The sequence below is a fragment of the Hylobates moloch genome, unplaced genomic scaffold, assembly GCF_009828535.3.
Source record: "Hylobates moloch isolate HMO894 unplaced genomic scaffold, HMol_V3 SCAFFOLD_23, whole genome shotgun sequence".
NCBI lineage: Eukaryota > Metazoa > Chordata > Mammalia > Primates > Hylobatidae > Hylobates > Hylobates moloch.
This window is the reverse complement of record NW_026652298.1, coordinates 5,798,480-5,814,924: the sequence shown is the minus strand read 5'-3', so window position 1 is coordinate 5,814,924 and position 16,445 is coordinate 5,798,480.

Here is a 16,445-nt window from a genome sequence, read left to right as displayed (position 1 = left end):
GGAAGTTTAAAGGTTCAAGAATAGAAAAAACAACGTTCCAAAAAGAGAACACTAAGAAGGAGACTAGTCCTGACATATAAATCTAAATCATTGAGACAGTCTGGCACTGACATAGGCATATGGATCAGTATATTGGAAAACTAAATAGAGATGCATAAAGCACAAGTTATGTGATTTGTATGTGATCTAGGTGGCATTACAAACCAGTGTGAAAATGGTACAAGTGACTGTCATGTAGAAAAAAATGAAGTTATGTTCCTACTTCATAATATTCTAAAAAAATAAGTTTTATATGGTTTGGATTTGGTCCCTGTGCAAATCTCATGTCAAATTGTGATCCCTAATCTTGAAGGAGGGGCCAAGTGGGAGGTGACTGGGTCATGGGGGTGGATTTCCCTCTTGCTGTTCTCCTGATAGTGAGTGAGTTCTCATGAGATCTGGTTGCTTAAAAGTGTGTAGCACCTTTCTCTCCTCTTCCTCCTGTTCCAGCCATGTAAGATGGGCCTGCTTCCCCTTCACCTTCTGCCATGATTGGAAATTTCCTGAGGCCTCTCCAGCTATGCTTCCTGTACAGCCTGCAGAACCGTGAGCCAACTAAACCTCTTTTCTTTATAAATAAACCAGTCTGAGGTACCTCTTTATAGCAATGCAAGAACAAACTAATACAGAAAATCAGTACCTAGGAATGGGGCATTGCTATAAAGATACCAGAAAATGTGGAAACAGCTTTGGAACTGGGTAACAGGCAGAGAGGTTGGGACTGTTTGGGGGCTCAGAAGAAGACAGGGAGAGGAAGGAAAGTTTGGAACTTCCTAGAGACTTGCTGAATGGTTTTTACCAAAATGCTGATAGTAATACGGACAGAGATGGCCAGGCTGAGGAGGACTCAGGTGGAGATGAGGAACTTATTGGGAACTGGAGCAAGGGTCACTTTTGTTATGTGTTAGCAAAGAACTGGGCAGCATTGTGCCCCTGCACTAGAGATCTGTGGGAAAGCCTGGATGTTCAGGCAGAAGTTCAGGCCCTCAAGGAGAACCTCTGCTAGGCCAGTGCAGAGGGAAAATGTGGGGTTGGAGCCCACACACAGAGTCCCCACTGGGGCACTGCCCACTGGAGCTGTGAGAAGAGGGCCACTGTCCTCCAGACTCCAGAATGGTAGATCCACTGATAGCTTGTGCTGTGCATCTGGAAAAGCCACAGGCACTCAACACCAACCCTTGAGAGCAGCTATGGGGGCCAAGCCCTGCAGAGCCACAGAGGCAGAGCTGCCCAAGGCTGTGGGAGCCCACTCCTTGCATCAGTATGGCCTGGATGTGAGACATAGAGTCAAAGGAGATTGATTTAGAGCTTTAAGATTTAATGACTGCCCCTGCTGGGTTTCAGACTTGTATGGGGCCTGCAGCCCCTTTCTTTTGGCCAATTTCTCCCATTTGGGATGAAAGGGTTTACCCAATTCCTACACCCCTATTGCATCTTGGAAGTAACTAACTTGTTTTTTTATTTTACAGGCTCATAGGCAGAAGGGACTTGCCTCATGTCAGATGAGACTTTTCGTTTTTGTTTGCTTTTTTGGTTTTCTTTTGAGAAGGAGTCTCACTCTGTCACCTAGGCTGGAGTGCAGTGGCATGATCTCAGCTCATTGCAACCTCCACCTCCTGGGTTCAAGCAATTCTCCCTGCCTCAGCCTCCTGAGTAGCTGGGATTACAGGTGCCCACCATCATGCCTGTCTAATTTTTATATTTTTGGTAGAGATGAGACTTTGCCATGTTGGCCAGGGTGGTCTTGAACTCCTGATCTTAGGTGATCTGCCCGCATCGGCCTCCCAAAGTGCTGGGATTACAGGCGTTAGCCACCGTGCCCAACCTCAGACGGACTTTTGAGTTAATGCTGAAATGAGTTAAGACCTGGGGGACTGTTGAGAAGGGATTATTGTATTTTGCAATGTGAGCAGGACATGAGATTTGGGAGGGGCCTGGGGTAGAATAATATGGTTTGGATTTGTGTCCCCATCCAAATCCCATGTCAAATTGTAATCCCCAATCTTGGAGTAAGGGCCTGCTGTGAAGTAATTGGATTTTGGGGTCAGATTTCCTCCTTGCTGTTCTCATGACAGTGAGTGAATTCTCATGACACTTGGTTGTTTAAAAGTGTGTAACACCTCCCCCTTGTCTTCTCTTTCTCCTGCTCCAGCCATGTGAGATGTGCCTCCTTCCCCTTTGCCTTCTGCCATAACTGTATGTTTTCTGAGACCTCCTCAGCCATGTTTCCTGTACAGCCTATAGAACTGTGAGCCAATTAAACCTCTTTTCTTTATAAATTATCCAGTCTCAGGTAGTTCTTTATAGCCATCCAAGAACAGACTAATACAAAGTTCTGAATAAATTAAAGGTCAAATGTGAAAAATACGACTTAAAGACAGTGTATACATTTAATAGGAAAATCTTCATGAATTGAAGGTAGGAAATTATTTCTTAGACAAAACAAAAAAAGTATGACTTAGAAAAAACAAGTTTGGTAAATCTTTAAACTTTTGATTAAACTTTAATTGAAATTTTTGATAAAAATTTAATTAAAATGTAGAGCTTCTCTCCCTCAAAATACATCATTGTTAAAGGACAATCTGCAGACTTATAGAAAAGATTTGAACCATAAGTGACAAACTGAGGATTAATATTCACAAATGTAAAGGACCACTGAAGTAATAAAAAAAATAATAAACAACCTAACAAACACGGGTGGAGACTATGAACAGGAAACTCACTGAAGTGGAAATCTAAATGACCAAGAATCATACAAAAATATTATCGGCTTCACATGTAATAAGGGAAATGCGAGTAAAATAATAATGAAATACTAATTTACATACTTTGGATTGGCAAAGACTTTAAAGTCCAACAGTATCAACAACTGGCCAAGATGTGGGAAATGGAAAGGAGCATACACTGCTTTGGTGAGTGTAAATTAACACACTCACGACTGGGAGTGGTGACTCACACCTTTAATCCCAACACTTTGAGAGGATGAGGTGGGAGGATTGCTTGAATTCAGGAGTTTGAGACCAGCCTAGGCAATGTGGTGAGACCCCCATCTCTACAAAAAATACAAAAATTAACCAGGTGTGGTGGTGTGCACCTGTGGTCCCAGCTACTTGGGAGGCTGAGGTGGGAGGATCATTGAGCTCAGTAGGTCAAGTTTGCAGGAAGCCATGATCATGCCACTGCACTCCAGCCTGGGTGACAGAGTAAGACCATCTCTCGAAAAATAATAAAATAAAATAAAATAAATAAAATAAAATAAAATATTAACATACTTGCTAAATATCTTTTTTAAATTTATTTTGCACTATTTTTAGCTCATTTTATTTTATTTAAAAAAATTTTTTTTTATTTCAATGGGTTTTTAGGAAGCAGGTCATGTTTGGTTACACGAGTAAGTTCTTTAGCAGTGATTTCTCAGATTTTTGTGCACCCATCGCCTGAGCTGTGTACACTGTACCCAATGTGTAGTCTTTTATCTCTCATGCCCCTCCCACCCTTTCCCTCAAGTCCCTAAAGTCCAGTGTACCATTCTTATACCTTAGAATACTCATAACTTAGCTCCCACTTATGAGTGAGAACATATATGTTCGGTTTTCCATTCCTGAGTTACTTCACTTAGAACAGTAGTCTCCAATTCCATCCAGGTTGCTATGAATGCCATTATTTTGTTCCTTTTTATGGCTGAGTGGTATTCCATGGTATATATCCACCACATTTTCTTTATCCACTTGTTAATTGATGGGCATTTAGGCTGGTTCCATATTTTTGCAATTGAAAATAATACACTCACTGGATATCTAAGTAAAGTGGAAACTGCACATGCCGTGTGACTCATAAGTTTAAATCCGTGGGAAATTACTGTATAATGTAATGCAGGACTGTATTAGCTCCTGTGGCCGCCATAACAAATTACCACAAGTTTGTTTGGCTTAAAACAACAAAAATTTATTCTCGGGGCCAGACGCCTGAAATGCAGGTGAAGCAGGGTTGAGCTCCCTCCAAAAGCCCTAGGGGAGAATGCATTCCTTGTCTTTTCCACTTCTGGTGTCTATTGGCTTTCCTTGGCTTATGGCTGCATCTCTGCTCCATGCTCACATTGCCTTCTCTTCTGTATATGTGGTATTGAACCTCCCTCTGCCTCTCTTTCTCACATGTGATTGTATTTAGAGCCCACCCAGATAATTCAGACTAAGCTCCTCCTCTTAAGATATTTAACTTAATAAGACTTTCGCCATATAAGGTGATATTCACAGATTTTAGGCATTAGACATGAACATATCTTTAAGGTCATCATTCAGTTCACTACAAGGACATACACAAGGATATTTATTTTTTAAATTCTATTAACAGCAAAAAACTAGAAACAGCATAAATGCCCCACCCACAAGATAATGCATAATGTATAATGTAATAAGAGAATATTATATAGCAGTATAGAGTCAATTGCATCTTCATCTATATCAGCACACATAGTTATCAAACACTTGTCATAAAGCAAGTTGCAGAATGACATATACAATATTATACCATTTATTTAATTTTTAAACAGGAAAACATATATTTAGTAAAAGTACACAACATGAGCTAAATAGATATATACAAATATATGACAGTGTAGGAAACTGGGGAGCACCCATGGCATAGAAGATGGGAAGTAGAGCAAAGATGGTTCCATTAAAAGAGAAGTTTCTTTTATAATAATACACAAAAGAGAAATTCCAAAATGTGAACAGTCCTTAATCCTGGGTTATAGGCACTGGGGTGTTTGTAATTCTATGCACATTTTAAATGGTTTTTTAAATATTTTATAATTTTGTTTTTTATATTTAAAGATGGAAAACATTCTATGGTTATTCTGAAAACAGTATGAAGGATAAATTAGAATAGGCAGGAAATAGAGGGAAGGAAACTATTTAGAGACTACTACAAATAAGAAATAGAAAAGATGTATGAAGATTGGACCTAAGAAAGTGACCATGACAATAGTGAGAAACGGGTGATTATGGACAAAATTTAAAAGGTAGACTCTTTAGGGCCTGTCTACTGAGTCAATGGGGGCCAGGAGTGAGAGCGAGAAGGAAGATTCAAGGTGATGCCAAGTTACTGACCTAAGAAGCAGGTTGAATGGTAGCAGTGCAGTCACAGGCAACTACTAATCTGCTTTCTGTCACAGTGGAATAGTTTCCATTTTCTAGCATTGTGTATAAATGAAAGGCAGTAGGCACTATTTTTTTTTTGGTCTGGCTTCTTTCTCTCAGCACATTTATTTTAATATCCATCCCTGTTGTGTGTATAGCAACAGCTCATTCCTTTTTATTGCTGATTAGAATGGTAAGTTTCATTGACTGTCAGTCACCCTGGAGTGTCATTTCTGGCTGAGCCTCTCCCTGGCATGTGGACACCCAAGATTCCCCCATCACTTGCCCACCTCCCTCCCACATCTGAATCTGCAGCTGTTTGCCTTCCCCATATCCTCTTGTCACTGTTTGATGAGCAGTTACTGTTAGAGTGATTTCCTGGTGGACTGCAAAATGTTACAATGTAACCAAGTATTAAATGAGCAATACTCTCAAAGGAATTGGAGGAGACTGTCTTCAAAGTTGAATCTCAAAAATTCTGATTTTTCTACATTTCTGCTTAGTTCATCCTTCTACAAAGACACCGTCATTTCTAATATGGACTCACTAAAGACATAAAGATGGCCAGTACAAGTAAGCTAAGACTACTGAATGAACACTCCAATTACCTTGTTTGAAGTTGGTCCCAAATTTATCTTTTGGTTGGCCTGCACGGATAATAAATAAATAAGCAAACAACAATAGAATAAATACCAGTGGCCTAAGTTCCACATCATTAGCATTTTGTGTTCCCAGAGCTACCATGTGGATCAGATTCAACTGGTATCCTGAGGACTCCAGTGCTGCCTTAGAAAAATGATTAGTCTGGTGTACCAACCTCTGGGAAGTCTGCTAAAGCCAGATTCCAGGAAATAGGCACTTTGACAGAGTCTTCGGCATGAATGCCCAAGGGAAGGAGAAGCTCTGAAAGAAAGTTGTTTTAAATAGCTGCCTAATGATTGAGCACCGTGAAATGCTTTCACTTGGCAGGGCAAAACTGTACTACCTAGAAATGTCTGGGTGGCATTTAGAGTTGACAGACAGTAATGAGCGCTGGTTAAAAAAAAAAAAAAAAAAAGAGGTATTTTAGTGCTGTAGTAATTGCTAGACCTCCAGAAACACATCTCCCTTCTATATTTACACCTGTATTTTAAAAAGAAAAAAGAACAAAGAGAAGGAAAGAAAAAAAGTAAGGAAAGAAAAAAGGAAGAAAATATATCTATCCTTTTATCTATTTCTAAAGACTGTTAACATCAATTTAAAAGCTAACCATAATTGATCTTTTACTAGGAACAATGTTTTATGCTAAGTGCTTTACAAATATTAGCTAATTTCATCTTCACAACAACTGTTTAAGGCATACAACATTATTTCTCCCTTCTTACAGATAAAGAAACTGAAGCTTGCCTAAGGTCATCATCTACTTGACAAGTCAGGGTTCAAACCTAGATGAGTCTAGCTTTAGAATTTGGGTTTCAATCACTGTATGGCGTTGCTTCTCTTTCCTAATCTGGACTTAGTGATTGTGCAAACAGTGATGTCAACCATCTCAGCTTGCCTGTGTAGGGATGAAGAGAATTTCCTTCCCTCTTGCTTCTGAAGTTTAAATAATTTGAGTCTATAAAACAAACTAACAATAGGCAGATTAACAGGAAAAAAAGTGTACAAATTTTATTAATGTGCATATGGACACAGAAGCCACACACAAAGTATGAGACTCAATGGAAAGCCAGATGACTGAAGGTTATATACCATACAGCAAGGAACAGAGGCGTGGGGCATGGCAAGACAAGTTATTGGAGGAAGAGGGGAGAAAAGGCATGGTGAGCAAAGGCTATCTTGTCATGCAGATAGAGCCCCATGGATAGCAGCCCTCAGAAAGAACAGACAGTATCCTGCTCTTATGTGATAAAACTTTATCTGTCAGACCTTTTGAAGTGTCAGAATTTTAGTCTCTCTTTCCTGTGATTTAATCTTTCCTAGGTCTGGATAAGGGAGGCCTTATAAAACCCTGTTTGTGTCTGCTGTTAACTTCATTTCACTAATGTAGATTTCTTCTACCGATGCAAATCTCCCCGCCTCCCCAAAAGACAGCTTTTCAAAGCTTTTCCTGTGGCTTGCAGTTCCTGTGAATAGTCATATCAAAATATACCAAAGTAGTATATTTTGGAGTGGCATGTTTTTGTTTCCTTTACCTGAGACCCACAGGACCTAAAGTGCTAAAACCTGGAAAGTCCCAGGCTAACAAGCATGCATTAGTCATCCTCCAAGAATGCAAAAATATGAAAGAAACCTCTCTCTACTCAGTGATAAAGCTTCTCCAACTGAAGTGAAGGGACATTATAGTGTGCAAAGAGACCAGGCCCTAAAAGAACTGAGTCCTTGTCTCAATCTGCTTATTGCCAGCTCCAAGAGACCTTGACCAAGTCAGGTGACCTCTCTGGGCCTCAGTTCCTTCCTTCTTAAAATGATGAAGGTAGGTTAGATAAACAGCTCTCCACTCAGCTGTACATGAGAACCACCTGAGGAACTTTCAATAAATGCCAGTACTCAGACCCCACCCCACCCCTGACCAATCAAATCCCAGAATATCTGGGGTTGGGGAACTGAATTTACTGCAGAGAACAAAGCATACATGTCCCACTTCTTAGAGCTAACAATTTAGTGGAGGAGCAAAAAGGCAAACTATGATTCACATACATACATAACATATATATATATATACACACACACACATATATGATCCTCCCTTCTATATTTATGCGCGTATTTTAAAAAAAAAGAGAAAAGAACAAAGCAAATAGAAGGAAAAAAGAAAAGGAAGGAAATAAAAAAGGAAGAAAAGTGTTTCTAATCTGTTTGCCTGTTTCTAAAGACTCTTACATTAGTTTAAAAGTTAACAGTAATTGATCTTTTAATATGAATATATATATACACATGAATCATACACGCACATATAACTTGTAGTAAGAGCTATTAAGGTGAAAATCGTGTTATGAGAATTACGAAAAATTAATAAGGGGAACATAATTAAAGGGAGAGAGTCTGAGAAGGCTTCTGTGTGTGTCAGAAGAACAAAAAATTGCAGTTAGGCATACACATTACAGGGGAAAGAGCTTTCTAGTCAAAGGGGTATCTAACTTGGTTATCTGCTTCCATATATGTCTACATACATACATACTTATACTATATGTACACGAATGAATGACTTACTTGAAGACTCTGAGCCAGAACAGAGGATGGAAAGGAGGGTGGAGAGTGATGGGGAGAGTGGCATGCAGAGTGCCTGGGGAGGTCGGCAACAGCCAGAGCATGTGGCAGACCATGCTAGGGACTTGAGATTTTATCTTAAGTACAACAGCAATAGCAAGCCAGTGGAAGGTTTAGGCAAGGGAGTTACACTTTCAGATTTGTCTTTTTAAAAAATCACTTGTGCTTAAGTGCAGAGGATGGTTTGGATGGGGCATAAGGAAAAGAGAAGTTACAAAGTTATTGCAGTAACATGAGTGAAGGTTTTGTTCCTTGATGATGCCAAATTTTAGCAGAATTCTGGGTACCTGTGAGACTCACTGGAGCAAAGGAATAGGAAATAAATTTGATAGAATGCAAGTGGCATAACTCATGAAAAATCAGGAAATCGCTTTACACTGAATGTAGATGAGTGAGTGCCCTTGGCTTAATGCGTGCTATTCTCAACGGCCCGAGTGTATTCTGTCCCTCATAAAAGCACACCGAGTTGCCCTCCCCCCGTTCCTCTTCTCTCTCCCACTGTGTCTCTTCTTCCTTGTCATTGTTTATGTCTCTATTCCTAGGCTTAGGGTGGCATTCAGCCTTGGAGCTCCTATTTTCTATCCTTGCGAGGGTTCCCTTTGTGCACTAAAGCATGGTTGGAGGAGCACACTAATTGTGCAGAGTTTGGCCACGCATTGATTTTTTAGCTTTTTGTCCCCTGGTGGGGTGGCTGGTCCCTTGGCCTCAGTCCATTTCCTAACGGATAGGTGTCAGCTTCACAAAACCATCACCTCGATTAGCACTAATTACCACCTTTCAGAGCCATCATCACCCAAAGGCTCTGGATTGAAAGGTCAGCAGGAAAATGAATTTCTACTCACACCTTCACGGGTGGTCCCTGGCTTCTGATCATGCAGAGGACAAGGACTAATAGGTTACAGACCTTTCTGCCTTTCTGCTCTTAGACCAAATGTTTCTTGAGAAGTCAGCCTTGGGATCCCAAGCCCCAGCTCATGAGATGACTGAACCCATGGCAAAGCAGTCTTGTTAAACTTCCCTCCCTGTCCTGTCTCCCAGGGGCCTTGGGCTCTCCACACGCAGCCCTCACCCTCAGCCTCGCACCATGCTGGTGAAGGAGGTGGCAGAAGCATGCCCACACTCCCTCCAGGTGTGTTTATGGTGCCCACATCCTCTTCCAGGCAGTGAGGGAGCTGTCACCCAAGGATAGGTCAAGAGAGCTCAGCATCAAATACAACTTGTCAGTATAGCAAGTCATGAGCACGTCTTTCCATTTAATCTTCACAGTACTTTGGTGGGGGACACAGTGCGAGCATCATTACCTGCCTCATTTGACAGATGAAAAGATAGAGGCCAGAGAGGTTGATGACTTGCACAAAATCCCACAGCCATTTCATGGTGGATCTGGGTCCCCAAACTTAACCATTAGGGGGTACAAATGAAGACATATATGCATGCCAAAGCATTTTAGAAACCAAAAAAATACTATACCAATAGATAACATCTGTGTTAGTTTTTTGAAGCTGAAGTAGTAAATTACCACAAACTAGGTGGCTTAAAATAACAAATGTTTTCTCTCACAGTCCTGAAGGCCAGAAGTCTGAAACACAGCAGAGCCATTCAGCCTCTGGGAGGTTTTGAGGGGCAATCTGCTCTTTGCCTCCTCCAGCTCCTGGTGGCTGTCACCATTTCTTTACTGGTGGCCTTGTCACTTCCATCTCTGCTTCCAGGGCCACATTGCCACTTCCTCTTCTCTGTGTTCTTCTCTTCTTTCTGCCTCAAATATCCCTCTGACCTTCTCTTAGAAGGATACTTCTCTTTGGATTTCAGGTCTACCTGTCTAATCCAGGATGGTCTCCTCATCAAAAGATCCTTAATTTAATTATATCTGTAAAGATTCTTTTTCCAAATAAGGAAGGTCATATCCATAGGTCCCAGAGTTTAGAGCATGGACATATCTTTTGGAGGGCCATGATGAAACCCACAACAGTATTTAAGGCTGCTGCTGGTGAGGGTGGTGATGGTGATGCTGCCTTGGGGGTGGCAGGGCCCTGGCTCTATCCGCTAGTCCATGCTACCCCCATCCTTCTAGTTCTAGTGATCAATGTGAAGCAAAATAGTGCAGTAGATAAGAACACAGACTGTGGAGCAGCCTGCTTACAATTCAAATCCTAGTTCGGTCACCTGATGACTGCGTGACATTGAACAACTTTCTTAACCTCCCTGGATCTTAATTTCCTCCCCTGTAACATGAAGGTAACAAAACTCTCTCTCATAAGGCTGTTGCAAGGATCAAATGATTTAATTATGTGTAAAGTGCGTAGATCAGCGTCTACACTACAGAAATGCTAACTGTAATTATCCCTTGGTTGGCACCAGGACTAATGCTAAGTTCTCTCCCCTCGCCTGTTTATCATTAAATAATGACATGGATAAACAAAGAATGAACTTTCTCCTCTAGAAGAGCACACCTGAATCATTCATTAATTCCCAGGTATATTTTCTTTTTTTTTTTTTTTGAGACCGAGTCTCACTCTGTCGCCCAGGCTGGAGTGCAGTGGCGCAATCTCGGCTCACTGCAAGCTCCGCCTCCCGGGTTCACGCCATTCTCCTGCCTCAGCCTCTCCCAGTAGCTGGGACTACAGGCGCCCGCCACCACGCCCGGCTAATTTTTTTGTATTTTTAGTAGAGACGGGGTTTCACCGTGGTCTCGATCTCCTGATCTCGTGATCCGCCCGCCTCGGCCTCCCAAAGTGCTGGGATTACAAGCGCGAGCCACCGCGCCTGGCCATTCCCAGGTATATTTTCTGAAACGCTCTAAATTCCATGTAAAAGGGGGGAAAAACATGAAATGCAATGGGAAGGGACCACTGCTTTAAAATCTTCCATTAGCTTGCCGTTTGATCCTGAAGGTTTGGAAGTCTTTTGAACCCATTATTCAATCTAAAATTTTGGTTAGTTTTACAAGTACTCGAAAGAGTTCTGCAGGCTGATGAATAAAAAATCTAGTGTTTTATATAGAAAGGACGAAGAGTTTGAGCAAAATGTTACCAAACAATAATGATGTCACATAGAGTGACCTTGTATAGCTGCAATCCGAACGAGTGACATCAGCTTGCCTGGGATAGGATTGAGTACTGTTTTATTTCTTTTCAGTTTTAGCTTGCTTTGAACTCTGCTTTCCCTGGTATTTGTTCAATTGTTTCTATATCTCAACCAAAGACACAAATGTCTGTCCAACAGATTGAAGCCACAGTATCAGAAGATAAGTAAAGTTTGGTGATTTTTTACTGTTGAAATTAGGTTTAGTAAGACAAGCATTACATTTGGCAAGGACATTAATGTAGCCAAAAGAAAATGATGGAAAAACACCCGTCCTATCATCAAAAGAAATGTTGGCAGAACAGAAAAGCTGCCCACATGCAGCAGGTCACACCTGTAATCCCAGCACTTTGGGAGGCTGAGACGAGAGGATCACTTGAGACCAGGAGGTCAAGGCTGCAGTGAGCTATGATCCCACCACTGCACTCCAACCTGGGTGATAGAGTGAGACTGTGTCTCAAAAAAAATAAGGAAAATAAATAAATAATAGAAAAGCTGGATGTAACTTTGGATGTCAATTTACCCAATTTCAATAACTTTATTTTTTATAACTTTTAAATTGTAAAGTATATTCATTAAAGATTTTGAAAATTATGGAAAAGTACCCAAGAACCTAAAAACCTAAAATAAAATATCACTATTCCATGATAACTGCTGCTAATATTTTTGTTTATTTCTTCCTATGTAAAATGCAGTTTTCTTTCTACAGCTGAAATCATGCTACCAAAGTTAGGAATGCCTCTGCCCAAAGACAGGACTATTCAACTATCCTACCAGATCTTTCACAGCTACCTCAAGTGAATGACACATATGTTGTCTTTTTCCTTTTTTTTTTTTTTTTTTGTTTTTTTGAGACAGAGAGTCTCACTCTGTTGCCCAGGCTGGAGTGCAGTGGCATGATCTCAGCTCACTGCAACCTCCACCTCTTGGGTTCAAGCGATTCTCCTGCCTCAGCCTCCCGAGTAGCCAGGATCACAGGCATGTGCCACCATGCCTGGCTAATTTTTGTATTGTTAGTGAGACAAGGTTTCACCATGTTGGTCAGGCTGGTCTTGAACTCCTGACCTTAAGTGATCTGCCAATTTCGGCCTCCCAAAGTGCTGGGATTATAGGCATGAGCCACCTTGCCCAGCTGGTTGTCTTCTACTTACAGCTGAGCAGCAGTATCAGAAAGCAAACACAGATAAGTTTTTCCAGGAGAGTAGAAAACATTTTTAATAGTCGTAGCTAAAATTCACTGAGGGCTCACTGTTCTAAATGCTTTGAATCTAGTAACTTAATTCTTCACAACAATCCTGGGAGGTGATTCACCCTCAATAGGTGGCAGAGCTGGGCTGAGAAGCCACAGCCTGGTTCTGTAGTCTGTGCATTTCATCACAACAGGGAAACAGCTCTGAAGCTGCCGACAGGGTGATTGCTGACGCTGCAGAACATTCTAGTGCTATAGTCAAACTGGAAGAGATGCCCAGCAAAAGATTTGAGAGTGAGTTAGAAATTCACGTTCTATTCAAGTGTAAGATAAAATCATACTTAGAGAAAATGAGCGAGTTAATTACATTGAGTTAAGTGCTCAATTTTGTTTTAAAATTAGTATCTTCCATGGAAATGACATGACAATACTCCATAATGCTTAAGTTTACCTTTTTAGTGGTTTTCGGTTGATAAAAAGTATAATCAAGTCGAAATGCTTGTTAATTTTGCCTCAGCTCATTCCCCCGAGGGAAGGCCATCACCAGGCCGTAGGCCATGACCCATAAGGGAGAGTCAAGGAGTGTAAAGGCCATGGACTGCAGATTCAAATTCCTGCTCCATCATTTGCTAGGTAAGTTCCTTACTAGGCACCTCTTGTGCATCCTTAATTTCTCAAATAGGGAAATGGAATTAAATCTCCTTTGCCATGCTTTTCTGAGGACTAAATAAGATATTGTATGTAAAGAGCCTGGCAACAGAAGTCACTTAAGAAATGGTAACTTCTTATCTGTGCCTCCTCATGGCAGTTTATTGAGTTCAAAGCGTAACACTCAAAGGAGAAAGAATATCCTCATATTCCAACCTTGGAAATGCAAAATTGGTCATGATGGATGTGTAAGAGCAAGATGAATACACAGGGGAGAGGGAAATAGCACAGGCCTCTGCCCTAGCCTGGTGCCCTCGGCACCCAGGCAGGGAGTGACACTGGGTCAGGAGGCTGGGAGTCAGCTGGCCTGCTGAGGTCCACTGGGGCCAGAGGATAGGAGAGTAGCGAGGGGAAGAGAGTCAGCTCCTTTTAAAGCCTCTGGCCAGGCCGGGTGCAGTGGCTCACACCTGTAATCCCAGCACTTCGGGAGGCCGAGGCTGCCGGATCTCCTGAGGTCAGGAGTTCGAGACCAGCCCGACTAACATGGTGAAACCCCATCTCTACTAAAAAAAAATACAAAAATTAACTGGGTGTGTAGTCCTAGCTGCTCAGGAGGCTGAGGCTGGAGAATCACTTGAACCCAGGTGGCAGAAGTTGCAGTGAGCCGAGATCCCACCACTACACTCCAGCCTGGGCCACAGAGTGAGACTCCATCTCAAAAAAATAAATAAAACCTCTGGTACTTCCCAGGCCCACCACGAGTCTCCACTCTACAACCCCCGCATCCCTTGGTGATGCAAACAAAGACAGAATAGCTGGAAATATGGCTCCATTACATTATACTATTACAGATTAGAGGTCTGTAATCGGCAAATAGGCTGTAGGGTGGTTGACAATAAAGTAATTCCAATCCCCATAGAAACCTGCCTTTTATATCTCTCATTTGAGGAGTCCAAACAGTCTTGAAAATAATAAACTCATTATTGCTCCCAATATTGCTAAAAAACAAAGAAAAGGAGAGGGAGAGAGAGAGACTGCTCCAGGGCCCCAGTTGGTGGACACAGTTATTAGGCTCTGTTGAGCGCTAAAAGCCAAGGAGGGGCGCACACATTACAAATGTACAAGGTGCTTGTGAGGGCAAAATTCACCTAACAACTAAATGGCAGAGATCAAGGGATAGTGAAGTAGTTGGGCTTTCCCTGAGAGTTAGGACTCCAGCAGGATGAGGGGAGGCTTGATTATTTTGTTTGTAAGCACTGCTTGAACTTTTCTGAGGTCTGTGGGGGCACGTTTACCTGAGGACCTCCTGGGGACCTTCTGTGAGGAAAGGGATTAAAAGGATTAAAGCCCCAACACCTCTTCCCCAAGATTCAAAGTTACTGAAATTCACTGAGGTGAACTAAAGGTGAGTGGGTGACCACAGCCATGCCCAGGCACAAGAAAGGCAAGGAAGCCCCTGAAACAAAATCACCGTGAAGGAAGAATGTGACAGGACTAAAAAGAGAACAGCAGAGGAGCCTGTCCCCTAATGCAGGGGTCCCCAGCCCCAGCCCACGGACTGGTACCCCGTCCACGGCCTGTTAGGAACCCGACCCCATAGCAGGAGGTGAGTGGCAGGCGGGTGGCCATTACTGCCTGAGTTCCACCTCCTGTCCGATCAGCGCCGGCACTAGATTCTCATAGGAGCACGAACCCCATTGTGAACTGCGCATGCTAGAGGAATCTAGGTTGCACAGTCCTTATGAGAATCTAACTAATGCCTGATGATCTGAGGTGGAACAGTTTCATGCCGAAACCACCCCTCCCACTCACACCCCACTCCCCCATCCGGGCAGTGTGTCTTCATGACTGTCAATGACTCTACGATGGTGTCACTGGGAGTCTGGCCTGTGTCCATGGGAAGTCCTCCTGACTGCAAGTAGCACCTAAGTGGGTAGAGGGCCAGGCTGGGTGGGCATCCTCCTTTCCTTCTGAAGAACTATGAGCATCACTGAGGACCAGAAGCAGAGCTTGAGCCACACCACCTCCAGGAAGCCCTCTTAGCTATGCAAGGAGAGAATCTCTCCAGACCCTTGGATTTCAGCTGCTTCTGGCATCCATAGGAGCACCTGACAGCTGGTAAGAGTTAAAAAGTCCCTGCCTCGAGAGGCACCCCTAATAGAAGAGCTGGTTTTCCTGCTGGTTTGGATGGGAGTGGGCTTGAGAGTTGTATATTTGGAGGCCAACTGGGTGGCAGGTATTTCTATTCCCAAACCGCAAAATAGTTTAAACATGAAAGTCATTCACAGAGGAAGAGAGGGTGGCCATGGAATGGTTTGGAGCGTGGTCTTTGTGGCCAGACATGCCTGAATTTGAATCCTGTTTTCTCCTACTTTCTAACAGCTGTGTGTCCCTGAGCAGATGGCTTCTACCTTCTCAGCTCCAGTTTACTCGTCTGTTATCATCCTCAAATGGGGATAATAACAATCCCTACATCACAGAGCTGTTACGAGAATTAAATGAGATAATGCATGTAAAGTATTTGGCACCTAGTGGGCCTCAATAGATGTTAGATTAAACAAACAAGCCAAAACCCAAATAGGCACCAGGGCAAGTCGTGTGTAAGCGACGGGGCCCCCTGTACTTAGCGAGCACTCAGAGATCCTGCTGAGAAATGATGGGGAGTGATTTCTCACCATAATGGAGAGAAAAAGGCAAGTAAGTTTGAGACAGGCCCAAAATAGTCCCAAGAAGAATTCGCATGGTGCCTGAATTCAGCCAGGCATCCAGGATTCCTGATTCCAAAACAACTATGCTGTTTTTGGTGTAATTTTGGACCCTCCCTGATGATTTTCAGTTTCTATTTTAGTTTATCTCCACTTGGTTTTTCTCTCCCTCCAATTCTCTCCTGAGGGTTCTATTTCCATTACTTCTTTACATCTTTTGATTTAAATTCTCATTTGAAAATAATTACATGTGCTATTATTCATCGAGTGTTTCTGTTAAACGTGCTTGCCCTCCCTAAGACATGGGAACGCGCTTCTCTGAAACAGCACAGAGGTGAAGCCCAGGCGAGGCCTCTAGGTTGGTGGTGGAAGGGACATAAAATTTCGTGTGTCAGG